The following is a 19,650-nucleotide window of genomic DNA, read 5'->3' as shown; positions in this document are numbered from 1 at the left end:
TTACATAAGATTTTGTTTGGCACAACTTCAAATATTTTCTCTAATTTCCATGTTAATTCTTACATTAAATAGGTACTTCGAATGTTGATCAGAAAACATATTAACTAGGAAGAATTTGGCATATATTATAGATGTCACCACCCAAATGAGACAATATAAGACAATTTCGAATTTTTTGAGCCACCAGAGCCTAGTCTAGGCTCTAGCGATTCCCAAAGTGGTCCACATGGACCTCCACTGCAGGGAAAACTAAATTTGGGGGTCTACGAAATAAAAATGGGCATATTTAGAAATGATTTAAATTTTGAATGTTAGTATTGAGCGCGGAGGCAGCCACCCATCAACCTCGCTATTATATCTCAGAAACGATTGAATGTTCCAACTTTAAATTTTGGTCACAATGTTGGTAAAGTATAGTTACAATGTGTGTCAAGTTTTATCAAAATCGAATTATGCTTTTTTAAAAACGTACAATCGCTCTCAATACTAGTATTGAGAGCGAAGCCAGCCACCCATCAACCTCGCATACCTCAAAAACTATCGAATTTTCCAACTTTAAATTTTTGTCAAATATTTAGTAAAGTGTAGTAACAATGCATGTAAATTTTTGTCAAAATCGAATTATGCATTTTTGAAAACGTACAATCTGTTTCAATACTAGTATTGAGAGCAGAGTCAGCCACCAATCAACTTCGCATATCTCAGAAACTATTGAATGTTCCAACTTTAAATTTCTGCCAAATATTTAGTAAAGTGTAGTAACAACGTATGTTGAGTTTCATCAGAATCGAATTATGCATTTTTGAAAACGTACAATCTGTTTCAATACTAGCATTGAGAAACTAGTAGAATGAACCAGAAACTATTGAATGTTCGGTCGTTGAATGAAACATCGCAATTTGTCCACGGCACAAATATGTTTGGGAACCTATGGTCTAGAGGATTAAACAAAAAAATTCCAATAGAGTATCATAAAGTGTTCATTGCAACACAATCTACATTTTAACATTCAACTTCATCAAATCATTGGATACCACAACTGCATTGGTAAATGGTCATTGGGATAATGAATACATGATTTTATATAAAAATGTCTAACTTCTAGAGACACCATAAATGTAGAAGACTGAAGAAGAAAACTCTAGTAGATAAAAAGAAAATTACAATATTCAAGTATTATAAATTGTTCATTGCAACACATTCTACATTTTAATATTCATCTTTATCAAATCATTGGAGACTTGGGCAGTATTGGTAAATGATCATTGGAGTAGCAACTATTTGATGGGACAAAATTTAGGACAACAATTACATGTGTGTATCTAAATGTGTATGATTGAGTGATTATTTACTTCAACAATATAGTTCATAGAGCGTTTGTTCAAATAAAAAATTAATTTCAAAAAATATAAAATGATAAGAAGTGGGTCTAAGAAATGTGCCAAAATACATCATCTACTAATTTATCATTATGATATTTTGAGTATGATTTTGTAGAGCTATTAATTTACTGCTAAAACTTTACCTTTTCGTTTTTGTCTTTTTCCCCAACCCTAGTTAACAGTCCTGGTGTGCTCATTGCTCAGAGAAAGAAATATTCGTTCGCCAGGACGAGTAATTGGCTGTCAAATGGTGAAGTAAATTTCGTACGCCCGTCACTTATTTTGTTGCCGTATTTTTTCGCGTGTAGAACTTCCATAGGTAGCACATTTTGTACGCTAAATATGATATCGCGTTTAGTACGCTAATTTTGGGAAAAATAATAAAACGAATTTATTTAGACGTCATTTGTCGGGTTAAGTTTGTAAAACTTTGGATGGATATGGAAGAAACATTAATAATATAATCATTAGGGTAAACACTCTATTAGAAATACATTGGAGTCATTTGGTTTTATTTCATATTTTTGATGTACAAAAAATAACCATTAAATTAAACCATATTAATTATTGAATGTTTGTTCTCTTTTAAAATTTGCTCAACTGCAGTTTACATATTTCTATTACTCATTACTCATTTGTTTATATTAAGAAATTAAAAGTTTTTAAGTTTTTTACCGAATTGTTCTGCAAAATACACCTTCATACCTCTGCAATCTATTTCATCCCCCTCAAACTGGCGAAACACTTTATTTATGCCCGCCTCTGAAGATAACAGCCGTTTATAAAAACGTTTACTATTTTTATCACGTACGAAAATACACAATATTCGTGTTTATGTATTCCTACATGACATATTTCTTTGTATTAACGACTGTGTTTTACATATACTATCAAGATTGTATCTAGCGACCCATCGGCTCTAGTCTTCCGTGAAATCCACGGCAGGGACGCAAAATGCTTCGAAACCACGCTAAACGCATGTCGCACATTTGATAAATTTTGGTATATGGTGGTAATAAATATAGGAACGGATGCTTGGTGTGACAACACAATTTATAATATTAAAATGTATTAGAGGAATAGTTTGCTTGGGACTCAAGGTAGTGTCTATCACTTTCGTGCAATGGTAGGAATTCTTAAAATTATGATTATTTAGCCAATTCTTTGATAAAGTAGAAATGTTATGGTAATGCGGTGTTGCGGGTCTATATTCTTATGAGTTGGTAGTAATAAACTGTCAAAAAGTTATGTAATTGCTTGGGATCAGGCAATCTACACATAAAACGAAAGAAACATTAGAAAGTTGCACTTATTGTAAGGATAAAATTTTTGATCGCCTGATCGCACAACAAATATACCTATCACACGTTTTACACGGTACTTCTTTTACACGTTTTTTGAAATGATTTTTATTAATTTTTCATTTACACAAAATTTTAAACATTAAACTATAATTTGCCTATATTAACAATAACATTTTCATTGTTTTACTGTCAAAATACAACCCTACAAAATGTATGTTACAGTCACGAATTCTTAGTACATAGTCTGTCTATGATGTAAATATGTAGACAAGATAGGAACGCCTTGTTTTATAATCAAATTTAAAACGTATGTGTGCATAAGCTAGTTCATTTGAAATGGCAGCAATTAAATTTGATTTTTTTTTAACTCAGTTTTATTTAGCAATCAGAACGACATAAAGATTAATATGAGCTAAAATGACAATATTTAAGAGCGACGCCTAAGAAGAATTTTGAATGAGAGCTTCTCAGTTTTACAATTAATATGATATTATATTAGACCTAATCTAAGACTAAGTCTAAAGGCCATTGTCGTTTCAATCTCCATATGCCAAAAGGTTGAGTAATGTCAACTATAGATGGGTTCGAATGTGAGTCCAGTTTGCGTTTGTATTTTTCCTTGAATTCTTTGAACGTTAATTGCACCGTTTTTATGTTGAGGTCGCTGTGAATGGTTTCAATTGTCACGTACCAAGGAGAATTAAGAATTGTACGTAAAATTTTTGACTGAGTTCTCTGCATTTTTGCTATATTTGATTTGTAAGCACATTCCCAGAGCTCAATTCCGTAGGTCCAGATTGGTTTGATAATTGATTTATATAGCAGCAACTTATTTTCAACAGAGAGCTTAGACTTTTTATGCAGTAGCCAATCAAATTCTTTCATTTTGAGCATTATTTGCTGCTTTTTTGTTTTTATGTGGTTTTTTCAAGTAAGTCTGCTGGCTAAATGGACCAAGATATTTCACTATGTTCTGTTATTAAACTATTAAATTTGAATGAAAATGTAATGATAAGTATATTTATTTTTTGTTCAATGTGTTTGTTTTTCATCATATTAACATCTGACCAAAAGAGCTTTTTATAGTGATTGTCGTTTAGCACGGTTTTTATGGAACCTATCTTTTGTGTAAAGCGCGGAATGGGTCTATATAGATATTTTACATTTGTTTCTACCAACTCATACAAATATAAATAAATTCGTAAATAGCATTACCATACTTATTTTATCCAAGAATTGGTCACTAAGTATCATTAGCTCAGTAATGTGTTCAAAATCTTGTCAGTATGGCAGGGCGCTTCTGAATTTTTATGCTATGTGAAAACAAGGGTTGTTAAAAACTACGAGAGATGAAAAGAGCGTACTTGAAAGCGTCGTGCATAGAGCTGCCTACCCACTTTGTGAATATATCAACATAAGAATATGTGTATTAAAGTAAGGTATCCTCCTGTCGTTCACGTCTCATGCGATATGCATACTAGCGGGAGAAGAGTAGTTGATGCCGGTACCGGGGCACTTTGATCGTGACCAGCCAGCCGCGCGCTTTGCTGCAGTAATGCGAAGTGTCACACAGAGCACCGAGCAAAACGAAAACGTTGCTCGAGTCCAATATATATCTCCGTGTCCCCCCCAATACGAGGAAAAGAGATCCGAATAAAAAGTCAGACGTGTAAAGAGATACGAGTCCGAATACGACTTATATGAAAGAGGTAGAACGACAGTAACTACATACAACCACCAAGATTTCGACATGGCGAATACACTGCTCGTTCGCTTTGATGTAACCGACCTGAATCGAACCCCCATGGCTGATCAGTAGCGGTACGTCTTCACAAGACTACTCGCTATGAAAGCCCGCGAGATATTCCAAGAGCAGAGAAAATAGCTGCCCTGATTTGTGATATATTACTTATTTGGACAGAATAGATGGACGCACATCTATCACAGCCATTAATTTGTTGTAAAAATCACATTTTTGTTGTTTGAGCTCCCAGATTATGTACATTGTATATTCGTTGTTGAACCCAATAAATTTTTACTCATGTTGGATTATGTAATCAAAAAACTTTTATATATTATTTGAACAGCGATAAAAAGGTCTTATGGTATGGGACATCTGATTGAAATCCCATAGCTTTAACCACTAATTCACAAGGGAGCCCTAATCAAATATCAAACATTACTTCTTAATTTGAAAGATTTGTATATGCTGAATTTAAAAATATCTGATGTTTGTAGAATTTACAATATTATATAAATTTTTCAAAATAAAACAAATAAATAATTGTATGAGAATGTACGAGAAAGATAGTAAAAGTATTCGATTTTTATTAATAATGCACTAAGTAAATATAATAACCTATAGTTATGAATTATTTGAGTAATGGGCTTGCCAGGACTCTGTGGCAAGTGCTTTTATTTGAGCTTTTAGTTTTATAATATACTTAGGCATACATTATTTTTACCCCTTAGTGTATAAATACATTTGCTCCCATGTGTAAACTAGATTTTACTTTTGAACCACAATCAAAATCATTTTTAGTGTTCTATGAGTTTTTGTAATGTAACTCCTATTCCTAATGAATTATTGGATGTCCTTTTTCTTTATGATGAAATTATTATTAGATATTTTTAATAGTAATAGAATATATTGTGCATCAATGTCCTAAAAGGCTTCTCTTACTTAAAATCATGATCAGGGATATATTTCCAAGCCAATATTGTTATGGCTGCTAGATATCAAGCTGTGATTATAAGATTAAAGCTTTTATCAATGGCTCTATAGCAAATGTTTCACTCAAATATTCCATAACTATTGATTATTATATTTACTTACAATTAGTGCATTATTAATAAAAATCGAATACTTTTTACTATCTTTCTTGTACATTCTCGTACAATTATTTACTTGTATTATTTAGGACAATTTATATATATTTATATATTCGAGTATATATATATATATATATATATATATATATTTTAGTAAATTTGACAAACTTCAGATATGATTTAATTCGGCATATACAAATATTTCAAATTTAGAATCCTTGCAATTATATGATACGCGCTGCATATACAAAGCAAATGATCAAAACATTTCAACATCAGTACTTAAAATTAAACTTGACATCAAAAAACAAAGTTTTCTTAATAACTTAATTAATCCCATCGCCCAATTACCGCTAAAAAATCTTACTATTAAATAATCACATCTGTCTCTTGCTTTTATTTACTTTTCGGATTGAGGTTGAAATATGAATGTAAACGTGTACAAAAGATAAGAAAACATATTTATTTATTATCCCTTTGTATGTCGAGTACTTGCTAATAAACCTTCTCGTTTTGGGTATTTTTTCCCAAATTGAATTAAGAAGTTTATTTGCGAACGGCGGCTTATGCTGTCTGAGAAAAGGATTAACCGAGATTTTATAATTGCCGATATTTGCCCTTTGTAATCAACAATACTCAAAAATACTAGGCAGGTACTTGAAGTGAAGAGGTATTAAATATTTGAATAGTGCAACTATGAGATTATATTTGTACTTAAATTTTGTGGACATGTCCTAATGATAAAAGTAATAAGCAGATTCATTGATAAACCACGATTTATTGTTTTCTATGGACAATTCATATTATGTTGTGTTTTTGACATAGGAATTTTTTGTTGTATATATATTTTATACCATGGTTTTATGGTATCTGTATAACTTTCTTAATACTTCACCATATTAATTTTATTTTCATTTTCGAACCACGACTTTCGATATGCAAGTTTATAATTACACCAATAAATTACTAGTTACACCGTGGAACAGGAAAAGTGAACAATCACATCAATATATAATTTCTGGCCATATAAGTTATCATATGTGCATAAGACAAGAATCAAAGTTTCATGATATTAGTTCTTTCTGGCAAGTTTGGTTCAATAAATTATGCAAGTGTCTGACATTTAGGAAGTTGTAATTAGGATTTCAGTATAGCAAACATTGATAGAAAAAATGATATCGCGAGGAGAATCAAATTAGGTTGTAAGAAATCATTTCAGACACCATTTGAGCAGTTTTGTAATATTGTCGAAAACTCTATATATTTTGTCTGTGATCTTTTTTTCTCTATATCTACTTTTATGCACTTAGAAAATTTACGAATTTTGGATATACGCTCCTATAATTTTTTTTCTTGAATAGTACTTTCACAGACAAATTACTGAAATTCAAGTTAGACAGTTGCACCACGCCCTTTACATTATGGTGATCGCACAATATAAAATAATTTTTACTTTTGAAATCATTACCGCGATTATTGAAAAACTGATCAAAATCATTTCTATATTAGTTTCACTAATAATTCGTGATCCTTCAAAGCATTTATTGCAAATTGCAAATGGTATGTTCGCGAACTCTGCCAGTTTTACAAAATACACAAATCGTATGTAGTTTTGTTAGTTCAAATATTACTCTCCATAACGGAACGTGCGAAGTTGCTAATTACTTATGCAATCAGCGCGGCGCTTTGCTAAAGATAAAATGATTTAATTTACTACTCCGTATGTACGGACATTTCGCATAAAAAGCCGTTTGTTTGATCTACTATATGTTATATTAGTCGGAATCACGCTAGAAACAAACACAGGTGTCAAGAAATATTAAATGCGGTAATTAACATCTGGGAACGACTTCATTCAGTCATTATTTTCACCGTTTTCATACTGGGGAAAAAGGATAAAAACTCAGTACTATTGACACTGTCCTAATAAAAATAATATTTGAATCCCCAAATTTTAAATATGGGGCGTGAGCGAGTTTTTAAGGATTTTTAGATCACCCCTCCCCCTTGGTGATCCATGGTGATATTCAAAATTACCCCCCCTCTCCCAGAAAATGTTTGAACTTTTTTTAAAAAAACTAGTTAAAAAATAAATATACGTGACATCTTAGTATTCCCCTCTCCCCCCACGTGATATTTCGTGATTTTTTGTCAAACCCCCCCTCCCCCTAAAAACCTCACGTGATTAATGGACGCCCTCTAAGTATATAGATGGTACTAAAATTTAAGATTCTTTACAACATTGCTGATACATTTGAGAAGTTGAAAAATTATTCTTTTAAATTAAACTAAACTTACTAGGCTGGAGGGTAAAAATTATGATAAATTTAATTAAACTCGTTAAAAGACTAAAACTACGACTAAAAACGTAAAAATTATGATGAATTTAATTATTGGAATAGACTTATTCCACACAAAATATACTAAAATTTTAACGTGTAAATTTTTATCATATCGCATACTAAAATGCTTTGCAATTAGTGTAGAACTATTGTGTTCGGCTCGTGGATATAAAATTAATAAATTCACTATGATAAATTACATGCTTTAAATTAATTATCTTCTGGGCTTTAGGATTCAATAATCTATTTTATTTTTTGAGATCCGCAGAATTTTACCGAAAAATCATTTTTCTAAAATAATATATTAACCAAGTTCCTTTCCTTTTCCGCCTCAAAGTTGATTTATTAATCTCATGCGTCATTATTCTGTTACCTGATTCAGAAAAAATCCTTAAAACTATAAAACTGATGATCGTTGATGATGGATCGGACACTTGTCTCGGTCTGAAAGCTCACCTTGCAAAGACAATATCATAAAGATTGTATTTTTGAAGATTTTTATCGCACTTTTTTGTATTTCTCGATTTTTTGCTCGGCGAAAAACGAATGCACGACAGCGTCGGCTCTATCTGTAAAACTAAAAGTAAAAAGGACGCCGGGGACATAAATTTTGCGTAAAAAGTTTCGGCCTCGTACCGACTGACTCGACTGTCAAATTATGATCGCATTGTGAACAAAGGGACTTTTGTGAGATGTGAGATGTGTATCATCGTTTGATAATATGTAAAATAATATATAAAAGATGTACGTAATTTGTGCTATAACGATCAAAATAAAGGAATCGATAGAAGAACTATTGGATGTAATAGTACTATACCTAATTAAATTGTTGCTTAAATTGTACTTATACTGCTTATTGATAATCCCACCAAAAGCATCTTCATTTGTGATAAATTGCTTTAATATGTTGTATTGGTATTTCAATGCATATTTCCTTAAATTGCGAAACCAAATTATAGAAGTTGTGAAAATTCATTAATTAAAATAAAACAAATGTTGAAAACCTATTCGTTGGTATTTCATGACAATATATAGTTTTAATGATTCCTAATCAAGGCTGACTCGAATTACCACATTACTCCCCTTCAGTGCTTTGGATGAACTCCTTGCAAGCAGTCATGACAAATTATTATTTAATGATTTTTAATCAAAGCTGACTCGAATAGCCATAAAGCAACGAAAAATTTCTGAGTTTTGTCTACTAAATGGATAATCCAATTATCATTTATTATGTATGTATTTTTATTCAATTTATCTAAAATTTATTCTCAAGTTAGCAGTTTCTATAAAAGGCTTGTACCTTTACCAAAACCTTATTTTACGTCAATCTGCTACCGAAATAAGGTAAACAACAAAAAATTTCATATAATGAACCCCGTCTGAGCCGAACAATATGTACAGCTGTAATCCCTTGTTTTGGGACTCGGCATGGGGCTCTCGTCGTACAGGCCATAGGCACAGTATGGCGCCTATTGTCGACGCCTATTTTGTATATTATATTTTGAATTACTGCATGTTTTTAATGTGCCGTGTAAATAATAAATATACTGACGGCATCGGAAAGACTGTGACGCCCGCCCTATTGTCCGCACGACAAATTTTGTTGACAATTATATCGAGAATCATACCCGTCATGGGATGATTTAGTGAAAGTGGAATGGATTTGAAATTGTGGTCTATGAGAATTGATGGATATATAATATAGAAAATTTGAAGTATCAAAATCAATAAAATTTATGATTAAATTATGATGCAGTTGCCATAAGCAAAGATTGACGAAACTCAGAAAACGAAATTGGAGAGAAAATTACTTGAATTTCACTTTACTGCATCTAGATACAGGATGGAATGGACAATTTTTCATAATTTTAATTAATACCAAAATTGTTTTCTGTATGATTTTTAAAAATATTTATGGTGTATGATTCCCAAATTCAAATTGAAGGTCCTATATCCTTTATCCTCTATCCTTTCTCTCTTTCATAAACAGGATTTTTCTGCAATACTTTTAAACTAGGGTAAGTTCTGTGTTGTATTTTCTGTTTTCTGACATCTGGAGCCTTTTCGCTCTCAATACCACCTATAATGGCGGATAATAGAATCCCTAATGTGATTAGAAGTGATGTATATGTGTGTCGAACAAACGATCGTTATATATCTTCACTACGGTTTATACGATATATTGTACGTTTTTACGCTCTGATGTAGTGTAAAACATTAAAAACCATATGTGGTCAAGGATAATAGAAAATTGGATAAAAAAAATCAAACATTTATCATAGATTTTAAAAATCTATGGAAATTAGCTAATAGTTTTAGCCATCAGAAATACTACCAATAGCTATTTCAGCCCATATATTATATATGCATCATTTTATTGAAATTTGAAGTTGAATATAGCAAAATTTTATAAAAATGATTCAACTGTTCAAATTCTATTTTTTATTTTGCGCTCTTTTTATTAAATTTATATAATTGTTCATTACTCTTACTAAATGTTAATTATTTAAAAGCTGTAGCAAATATAATAATTAAAAAAAAAAAAAAAACTGTTCGAATGCGTAAAATTATGGGTTTATTGGGCATTTAAATACAAAAATGGACAATCATATATGAAATAGTTTTATAAATTTACATTTTATTTTTTTTTTAAATTTAGTCGATCCAAATTAATACTAGTTTCTTTCTTAGACTAGAAAATGTTGCACACCAGCGGTTTAAATAATGAGGCCTGCAATTGGCATTTATATGCGTTCCAATACCATGCATTATTTGCATAGGTTGTCACTTAGCAAATTGATGAGTTTGTGGTTAGATTTTTCAACAATCTTCATTAATTTTTAATCTAGAGTTTTAGTAAACGAGGTTAGGTGAATTGATATTGAATTGAAAGAAAAACTTGGCAATGGATACGGTTGTATTGAAATTATGCGATGTAGTAATGTGATTTTCACAGCTAATTATTGCCTAAGTTGAAACAACAACTAAATATTCCATCTATTCCAGAATCTATCAATAAATCAGCCTCCAAATTACACTGAAAAGCCATCGGATCTATCGGCCGCACTGGTGTCGATTATTGAAGCGTATTGCCGAAGTGAAATAATTAGCGGACGGTGCAACAATTGCATAATGAGGCAATTATCATAACTAATTGAGCTTATGAGTTATGTACGAATGTACATATTAAACATACCACCATCATATACTGAATATGCTGGCAATAAAATATTAATGGGCGAGAAATCAGCGGCGCGGAAACTGATTAACGTACCAGAGTATTAGCAGAATATTGTACTCGCGATGTACCGATACAAAATGCGCATCTATTTGGCTATAAATTTTGTATGCGATTGCGAATCTGAATTGATATTGCTCAGAATTCGAGGGATATTATATACATGGTTAGATTTAATAGATTACACGAATAGAAATGATTATAACAAATTTAAAAAAAATCTAACAAGGAAAACCCGCGGGTTGCTCATCTGGTACTTTGATGAAGCTTGGCGTAAGTAAAAACATCTAAATTTTTTATACAATTTTTAGGAAATAAAAAAGTGAATATTTTTATCTAAATAATTTACTCTAAATATCTTTATATTTTTTTAATTTTTAAATATTAAGCAGTGCATGTCTTAAAGTAAGAATATGAGTCCATTATTAAAATACCGGATGTTTACGTTGTTAATTATATTACCTCCATTTAATGTATTTAATTAATACCTGCATGAAAACCACAGTGATTGCGAGCGTTACGATGCAAAATTATACAGTGGTTTCACATGCTAAGCGCTAAAGGGGCGTTTATTAAGAGTTAATGTCGAAATCTAAGGTTAATATGAAATCATTTTATCATGGGATTATGTAATATTAATTATACATAAAGGAATAATACACATGCGTGTACATGAAGTCTGTGTATGGGTCGCAACAAAGTTTTGTAAATTTATTTTCAAATAAAATCAATTTTTTAGCTTCCTATAGGATAAGTTTATTTGGCTTTGGATAAGTGGCCAATATTTTCTCGCACCATATTCAAAAATTTAAAAGCTGTTTGGTGAAACTCGATGAGAACTCTCAGGAAAATCGCAGAGATGTTTTTGCCAAAGTTGATCAAAGGCGTTTAATCATGTACAAGTCATGTAATATTTATGGCTAAGATTAGTATTCATCTGTATCATTATTTCTTTACCTCAAAATTACGCGCATGCAACGATTTTCCATTATTATTATAATTTTTTCGAGACCACCTGCCCAGGTTTCACAAAAGAAATTCGTGATATATATAAAGGGAAGACCACCGCATGTCAAAATTCTGCCCTCGATGAATCTCCTCCGAGTTGCCTTTGAGACATCCAGCGTTTCGCGCTTGGCTTATCTCCCAAAAAGCCTTCATTACTCGTCCTTGGTTGAGTTTCCTTAAGGACCTCGCGGTGAGATCTTTTGTGTCGAATCTAAGTCTTTTTTATATTATCTGTTAGCGTCCCACAATAACACGGCTACCGAATAAAGTACCGAAATTCTATCTGGCTTCTTATCTGGGATCCGTGTCCTATGTTATATGTCGCGTTTGCGGTACGGGAGATTTTTTAAAGGAGCTGAAAAAAGGGTTCCCACTTCCCAACGTCATTGAGCATGATCGTTAGAAGAGATAATAAAGTTTTGGAAAGCTATAGGACAGAGGAATCTACCTTAGACAGAGGAATCTATTGATGACAATATTTGAACCGTTGATAGAATAGACTTACGAAAAATTTCACAATTGAATAAATAAAAATTTCATAATGAACATTGAAATTATAAAAGAACATGTCACTTTAGAGATTTGGTCATATTTTTAGACAAAATTAAAATTTGACTTTATTTCATAAATCAAATTATATAGGAATTATATTAATTACAAGATATAAGTATACACATCGAAAAAGTGTAGTTCTATGAATTGGAGTGAATCCTAAAACATGTGCTCGACTTTGCTAGCTTTGTAAAAGATGTCTACTTTTGCAATAAATTTGCAAATATTGAATTTAAAAGTTATGTATACAAATTCAACATCCATTAAGAATGATTAATCACGGAGCAAATTTATCGAAGCTGCCAGTTTCAAACAAAGATCAGATCCATCCTCTCCCAGGCTAATGATCTTCCTTATCGTTGACATTTCGAAGTGTTTCGGAGACACCTGCGTTAAAAGGATCCGTTTGTACGTCGGCATTTCAAGATCATCTCAAAAAAATCATTAATAGAGCGAACACTAATAAATTCCAACGTTCAGATAAGAACACGGTGCTATAAGGACGAACTACATCAACCGTGAAGGTTTTAGCTCGGACTCTGGCTCGTTTCTAAATTTTTGCTATGCCTCGGTCTTACCTGTAAGTAAACGTAAGGTGAAGATATATAAACGTTTGTTTAATTAACATCTGTCTCTGTTTGTGTGGGCTGGTTTGCGTGATCTGGACACATAAAACGATATCATGTACACTCGATGGCCGGCTTCCAGTCTTTCCTTAATGGCATTGAGTTAATTGCCGAAATAGTCAAACAAATATGTGTGGTCTTGGGATAGTTGAGTCTCTGTTCATTGTTTTACTCATAAGAAAATTTAAGTTTAGATAAATGATAAATGAAATAATATTTGCAACAAAGGTAATAATCACACTAATAAAAAAACACGTTATTCAAGAAGAGATTTACTCCCGCTAAAAACCTAAAACGATTTTTATATCTTCATTTAATTTTTAGTTTATTGGTTCATACGACATATCTATAAATGGGGTAATAATAAATATACTTAAAAAAAATCGAATAGTATCTGAGTAAGAATGCATGTGTCTTTTGAGTTAAACTTTGCATAATTGTTGGATCCCTCCTATGTTTACAGAATTCAGTCTTACCGTTTTTTTTTTACCAGCTCTCCTATTCTCATAACAGTTACCACGAAATAAAATGGTTTTATCAGAATATAGTACAAATTCAAAGCTATCATTTTATCTTTATGAAAGCTCATAATCTTCAAGGTATTAAAAACCAACTCCAATTTTATTATCCTGTATGTTACATTCGCTACCTAATTAATTAAATTCAATAAAAAGTCTATAAAGTCATTTCCTCCTTTTTATCACCCATTTTAAATTGTTCCGATGTTGATAGAACATTAATCAATTTTTAAATAATAAAACACCCCGATGTGATCGTTTTCAAGAAGCTTTAATGCCACATTGTTGACATTTCCAGGAGTATTAGGTTGCAAAGTAAATTTGAACGCGATCGGCGGCGCCATTTGTAACTAGGTTTCTTGTTTCCGGATTGGTTTTGTATAGATTTACCACACTTGCTCTGATTTTAGATACAAATCAAAGAATAGATAAGGGATAGAATACTCTACATATCATTTGGATGCTCACAAAAATAGTTTTTCTCTAAGGCAAATTGAAGTTATCAAGTTTGATAGCACATATTTCTGAGCTAACAAGGGCAACCTCAGGTTTACTCTTTTGGGATTTTGATGAAATTTTGCATAGTGATAGAGTTGATAGTCAAACCAAACAGTTTAAAATATTATAGGCCTGGGAGAAGTGGTTCAATTATTAAAATTAATTCTACAGACATATGGGGAGTAAATTAATTTAATTTCTTAGCAATGTTTAATAACAAGTTGATTTTTTTCTTTTACGGTGAACGTAAACATCGGCTATTACTCTATAAATCTATATTTTTGTGGATGATTTCGATTTTAGACTCGATTACTACTGAGTTATTTTTCTAATACAAGGAATATTTCAATGAATAATTTTCTCTAATAGTTCTGGATAGTGTAAGAAATTTTATCAATTTTATAAAATGTATGACATAATAATATCTTAAACGACCACTACCGTCAATGTTTGCCATCTGCATTAGGAAGCGCATTTCATCCTAACCACTCGTACGTCGATGTTGACCCATGTTTTTCGATCTCCCTCCTGATTTCACCGCACATATGTACCTACATATAGTACACATATGTATACACACATACATATATTTGTGTATATATTACAATTTACTTCGTATACGAGTTTGTGTATTACCCAGTACGTTTGTATGTTTTTTCGGGCCCTCTCGATGGCAAAGTTACGGATGCTTTTAACACGACGAGCAAACAATCACTGCCGCTGATTGATCTGTGTTTGCAGGTTAAATATGGAAATAATAACTTATGACTACCATCGTCGTAGGTAGACGTCACCGTAAGAGCGACTTTGTTAATTTCATCTGTCGGAAACAAAGGATGTGTGAAGGCGCTCGAGAGGATTCGATTAACACGGAGATAATTTAATAAAATGGAAATCATTATTTGTTTCGGAATTTTAAATTGTGTAGAACAGCTACACATTTTTTTTAAATCTATTTTATTCAGCAATCAGAAATACATAAGGATTCCTATAAGCTAAATTGACAATATTTGAGAGCGATGTTTATGAAAAACTCTAGTGAGATCTTCTTAGTTTAGCAATTGCAAAGATAAAGTTATGTTGAAGCTAATCTAAGACTAAATCTAAAACCCATTGACGTTACAGTCTTCTTACGCCAAATGGTTGGGTAATGTCGCCTATTGATGGGTTTGAATGTGATTCTAGTTTACGTTTGTTTTCATGTTGAGATCGCTGTGAATGGTTTCATTTGTCACGTACCACGGAGAATTAAGTATTGTACGTAAAATTTTTGACTGAGTTCTCTGCATTATAGCTATATTTGAATTATAAGCACATCCCCAGAGCTCAATTCCGTAGGTCCAGATTGGTCCAGAACAGCTACACATGACTAGTAACTGATGTATCACTCAATGTTTCTTTTCGACAATCTTTTCAAGGATTTGTGAACTAATTGCTTCAGAAAGACATAAATTGTAAAAATATATTATGCTGTTAAATTTTCACATGTATAATTTGTAAGCTGATATAAAATAATGCGCATATTCTTTATTAGTAGGCAAACATAGACTGAAGGAATTCATTTTTAATAGTAGATAATTTAATATTATCATAACTATGCAACAAAATAATATATGATAATTCACCTTTCGTTCAACAAATTAAAAAATAATAACCTGCCATAAGTACAGGGAATAAAATCCTAATTTATACTTTGGAAAATTGAAAATAATGAACTTTATCCGCGGGTTACATAATTGAAACGTAGTTTATGAACGTCATCTGTTGGATATTGCTACAATATCACCTCTAATAATGGTAAAAATCCATAATTTATCTTATCTCGTACATATATTTACGTAATCGCAACGCCAACGGTTGCGAACATGCTCATTATACGCAATAAAAAGTACGGGCACTGATTTCATTTTATTATTTACCAATTAGAACATATTTAGTTTATCTTATGCGCGCGCACGCACACGGATAGTCGAGGTCGTAAACTAATTATATGCGATTTTTATGGATTTCAATAATATTTTTATGCTAGAAAACTGTATGCACTTTATAATTTTCTTTAATAGCAACCAGCGACCCTTTGCCTTTGTCATGACGATGGTTTATTGTTTGAGAATCGTATTAGAAACTGCACTTGAGGCGATGCAGGAATATTTCTAACATGCAACGCCATCATAAACCAGCAAAAATAATTTATGCTATAATTAATAAAGTTTAAAATTATTTTCACCAAATTTCAAAAATTAGTTACCCCATTAAATTTAGGGGCCGATTCTGCTACGTAACACAGTCTTACTATAACACTGGTCTAATTTTACAGCAAAATCGGCACCTGAATCTCTAGATGTCCTAACTAAAAATAATAAATTCTGCTGTTTGCCAATGCATGTAATATAAAAATAAAAATTACTAAATACATATATATATATATATGAGGACCTATAATCTATTCAACTCTCCCTTGCCCAGGTCTAAATTTTTATTCGATTACAATTCCCAAGCGGGAAATTTCATTTAAAAAGATTAAAATTCCCAAAGGCCGTCAGTCCTTTATTTACCTGTCTAGTCAAAAAATTAAGAGTTTGTAAATATTTGTCAAAATGAAGAGTGTTTAGCAAAAACGAACGAAATCATTTCAAGTCTTCGGGCCAATGTTGATCGTTGTCTATACCTGTAGCGAAAACATCCGTTTTAACATGTTTATGTCCCGTCGTCTGAAAATTATCAAAATGTTTCAACCTTGTATTTGGTAAATGATTAATGAAAATTCATTCAGTTCACAGTTTGTGGTTTTTGCACGAAATTCTTTAGACTAGACAAAATCATTATTTAGATAGTTTCATTCAGAGTACTTTAAGTGGCAGAACGAATTGATTTTACGGGGAAATGTTTTTAATTTCATGGTTGTCTAGTTGAGTCATCAACTAGAATGAGGGTAGTTGATAAAATAATTTCGTAGAGTTTAAATAATAAGGTAATTGATATAATGTTAAATAATATGTCAACTATAACTATATTTTGTTAAAAAAAAGTTAGTTCGGAAATCTGTGTTTTGTTAAGTTTGGACCTCAACATAAGTATTTTCCTCTAGACATAAAATTACTAGTCATGTATGTGTAGCTGTTTTACACGATTTAAAATTAAGTTGAGAGAATTTTGTATGACCATAGGTTCTTTCATTCTTGGTCTTAACGAACATACTAAATTATTGTAGATCTATAGATAAGTAGTTCAGTTATAGAATTTTATTAAGCTTTGAATAATGGGTCGCGTTCTTGAAAAATACACCGTGCATGTGCTAGGACTTCTTTGTTTTTGTGCAATATCTGAATTATTTATCCAAAATAACTAATATTTTTGAAAATTTTAAAGAACATTTAATGCAATAGGTTCTAACATCAGAATACAGACCCTAGATCAACTTGATATAAATTAAAGAAATTTATTTCCTATTAAGTCGATTTTGGAAAGCTCATTGAACTTGGATTAATGCAAAATTCATTGTACACCTAGTAAATTCACAGGGACATGAGAAAAGTAGTGGTTTATCATTGAGTCCAACATACCCAAACAAAATACCTAACTATGGTATGCGTAAAGACATTTTCTTCGCTATACAAAAAACCTAGTCAAATCAAAATTAGAAAAAAATAATAGAGCAATCATGGAGCAATCTAATCATTAGTGATAGATTTGATCCCTACTAAACAATTCAGACCTTTCAAATTCTGTCTTTCGTATCACCATTTTGAAAAGTTCATTCAACTTGGATTAATGCAAAATTCATTATACACTTAATAATCGATTTGATCCCTACCAGTAACAATTCAGACCTTTCAAATTCTGTCATACTTGAACAAACAATACATATCACCTAGATTTTTTAAAATTGCATAAATGTTTCTTACATATAATATAAAAATAAAAATTAACTAAAACTCAAAATAAACAAAAAATGGATACAACTCACAGTACTTACAAAGCCGTGTTTGTCCGATATGTTATTGGTCAGCTTCAGTTTGTGGAAAGAAACGACTTTTTGCATCCACTGCTCTCCGGTCGATGGCGAATCCGGATGTATGTACATTCTTTTCGGCATTTCCGGATCCGCTTTTCCGGCCACCATCCAACGGCTGCCGGAAAAAAGTTAAATGCCAATGTTAGACAGCTTTCTCATATTTTCTCTTGTTGGTAACAACTAATTTTCATGCTATGAAATATATATTCATGCAAAGAAATTTGTAAAAAAAAACGCAAATTATCAGACTAACTCAACACATGGACATGCTGTAATTATCTGTGTCTAATATATAAAATTCCAAATGTTATGAACTAATTTCTTTGAATCAAAAAACTGGAGCCAACTCTTGGGTAAAATAGAAATGTTATGGTAATGCTTTGTTAGGCGTTTAGATTCGTATGTATTGGTAGTAACAATCTGTCCAAAATCTATGTATTTGCTGTTGGGTGTTTTACACATGTAACCTAACTTCACGCATATGTTATCAAAGAGATAACACATAAAGATGCACTTATGATAAAATTGTTATTTGATGTTTATGCGGTTTGCAGGTTAGGTTATGTGCAAAACACTTTATTCCATCAACTATATAGCGTTTTGATAGTTTGTTACTACCAACTCATAACATTTCTATTTTATCCATAATTGATTCCTAAATTAAAAAACTTATATTATAAAATTATACATGGATAATATAAAATATCTGGAGCTACGTTGTGTTAAAAAATTGTTTTGGGATATACATAAAAGCGTGATTTAAAAAAGCAGCAATTAATTGGAACATGCTCGCATGCTTCTTGCCATCGTTCACATTTCGGTAATTTTTTTTATCGACCTTATTACTCCTTTAATTCCAAATCAATTTTTTAACATCTTACGTATGCTCATCTCATTTTATTATCAATGCAATAATTGAATTTGGTTTCAGTCCATTATCCAATGCTTCTTGATTCGATTTTTTTTAAATTTTTAAATATCTGACCTGTTATGAAATTTATATCTGCAATCGTCGGCTGCCACAATGTCCATAAGGAGAATGTATTTCGACTTTTTATCGAGGCCCGAAACGCGCACTTTGAAGGCAGGAAACATGCGTCTGCAACACACCGAACAGAATACCGAAAATTAGCTACGTTTGTGCAATTTGGGGTTTGTGCGACACGAACCCGGGGCTAGTTAAAGGACAAATGGGTAAAGGATTTGATATTTGGACGGCTAATATGTAAAGTCATTGTTAAATTAACTAAACAGTTGTGGAGTTTTTCTCCTGGAGATTTGAAGTTTATCTTCCAGTTGCCACCAAAATATTAGTCCTTTACCCATTTGTTCTAT

At 31.6% G+C, this 19,650-nt stretch overlaps 1 pseudogene; it reads right to left on the bottom strand.

Annotated features, from left to right (window-relative positions):
• The window catches only part of LOC113383176, a 109,888-nt pseudogene that overhangs the window by 58,562 nt on the left and 31,676 nt on the right, over positions 1-19,650 (bottom strand).

Source organism: Ctenocephalides felis, unplaced genomic scaffold, assembly GCF_003426905.1.
Source record: "Ctenocephalides felis isolate EL2017-DRISC unplaced genomic scaffold, ASM342690v1 CF-g0.4_SCAFFOLD_03570, whole genome shotgun sequence".
Classification (NCBI taxonomy): domain Eukaryota; kingdom Metazoa; phylum Arthropoda; class Insecta; order Siphonaptera; family Pulicidae; genus Ctenocephalides; species Ctenocephalides felis.
Note: the sequence above shows the minus strand (reverse complement) of the source record. Positions and strands in the feature narration are given on the sequence as shown.